Source organism: Moschus berezovskii, chromosome 18, assembly GCF_049115385.1.
Source record: "Moschus berezovskii isolate FMDL1 chromosome 18, NW_MosBer_1.0, whole genome shotgun sequence".
NCBI lineage: Eukaryota > Metazoa > Chordata > Mammalia > Artiodactyla > Moschidae > Moschus > Moschus berezovskii.
This window is the reverse complement of record NC_142477.1, coordinates 39,915,967-39,918,259: the sequence shown is the minus strand read 5'-3', so window position 1 is coordinate 39,918,259 and position 2,293 is coordinate 39,915,967.

The window sequence follows — 2,293 nt, the reverse complement described above, 5'->3', positions numbered from 1 at the left end:
CGCATGAGGTGGCCAAAGCATTGGAGTTTCAGCTTTAGCATCAGTCCTTCCAATGAATACCCAGGATTGATCTTCAGAATGGACTGGTTGGATCTCCTTGCAGTCCAAGGGACTCTCAAGTCTTCTCCAGCACCACATTTCGAAAGCATCAATTCTTCGGCGATCAGCTTTCTTCACAGTCCAGCTCGCACATCCATACATGACCACGGGAAAAACCACAGCCTTGACTAGACGGACCTTGATTGGCAAAGTAATGTCTCTGCTTTTTAATATGCTATCTAGGTTGGTCATAACTTTCCTTCCAAGGAGCAAGCGTCTTTTAATTTCATGGCTGCAATCAGCATCTGCAGTGATTGTGGAGCCCCAAAAAATAAAGTCTGACACTGTTTCCACTGTTTCCCCATCTATTTCCCATGAAGTGATGGGACCAGATGCCATGATCTTAGTTTTCTGAATGTTGAGTTTCAAGCCAACTTTTTCACTCTCCTCTTTCACTTTCATCAAGAGGCTTTTGAGTTCCTCTTCACTTTCTGCCATATGTCATCTGCATATCTGAAGTTATTGATATTTCTCCCAGCAATCTTGATTCCAGCTTGTGCTTCTTCCAGCCCAGCGTTCCTCATGATGTACTCTGCATATAAGTTAAATAAGCAGGGTGACAAGATACAGCCTTGACATACTCCTTTTCCTATTTGGAACCAGTCTTGTTCCATGTCCAGTTCTAACTGTTGCTTCCTGACCTGCATACAGGTTTCTCAAGGGGCAGGTCAGGTGGTCTGGTATTCCCATCTCTTTCAGAATGTTCCACAGTTTATTGTGATCCACACAGTCAAAGGCTTTGGCATAGTCAATAAAGCAGAAATAGATGCTTTTCTGGAACTCTCTTGCTTTCTCCATGATCCAGTGGATGTTGGCAATTTGATCTCTGGTGCCTCTGCCTTTTCTAAAACCTGCTTGAACATCTGGAAGTTCACGGAGTAGCCATCATGGTCAACAAAAGAGTCCGAAATGCAGTACTTGGATGCAATCTTAAAAACGACAGAATGATTTCTGTTCGTTTCCAAGGCAAACCATTTAACATTACAGTAATCCAAGTCTATGCTCCAACCAGTAATGCTGAAGAAGCTGACGCTGAACGGTTCTATGAAGACTTACAAGACCTTTTGGAAATAATACCCAAAAAAGATGTCCTTTTCATTATAGGGGACTGGAATGCAAAAGTAGGAAGTCAAGAAACACCTGGAGTAACAGGCAAATTTGGCCTTGGAGCACGGAATGAAGCAGGGCAAAGGCTAATAGAGTTTTGCCAAGAGAACGCACTGGTCATAGCAAACACCCTCTTCCAACAACACAAGAGAAGACTCTACACATGGACATCACCAGATGGTCAACACCAAAATCAGATTGATTATATTCTTTGCAGCCAAAGATGGAGAAGCTGTATACAGTTAGCGAAAACAAGACCAGGAGCTGACTGTGGTTCAGATCATGAACTCCTTATTGCCAAATTCAGACTGAAATTGAAGAAAGGAGGGAAAACCAGCAGACCATTCAGATATGACCTAAATCAAATCCCTTATGATTATACAGTGGAAGTGAGAAATAGATTTAAGGGACTAGATCTGATAGATAGAGTGCCTGGTGAACTATGGACGGAGGTTCGTGACATTGTACAGGAGACAGGGACCAAGACCATCCCCATGGAAAAGAAATGCAAGAAAGCAAAATGGCTGTCTGAGGAGGCCTTACAAATAGCTGTGAAAAGAAGAGAAGTAAAAAACAAAGGAGAAAAGGAAAGATATAAGCATCTGAATGCAGAGTTCCAAAGAATAGCAAGGAGAGATAAGAAAGCCTTCCTCAGCAATCAATGCAAAGAAATAGGAAAAACAAGAGATCTCTTCAAGAAAATTAGAGATATCAAGGGAACATTTCATGCAAAGATGGGCTCAAGAAAGGACAGAAATGGTATGGACCTAACAGAAGCAGAAGATATTAAAAAGAGGTGGCAAGAATACACAGAAGAACTGTACAAAAAACATCTTCACGATCAAGATAATCATGATGGCGTGATCACTCACCTGGAGCCAGACATCTTGGAATGTGAAGTCAAGTGGGCCTTAGAGAGAATCACTACTAATGAAGCTAGTGGAGGTGATGGAATTCCAATTGAGCTATTTCAAATCCTGAAAGATGATGCTGTGAAAGTGCTGCACTCAATATGCCAGCAGATTTGGAAAACTCAGCAGTGGCCACTGCTGGAAAAGGTCAGTCTTCATTCCAATCCCAAAGAAAG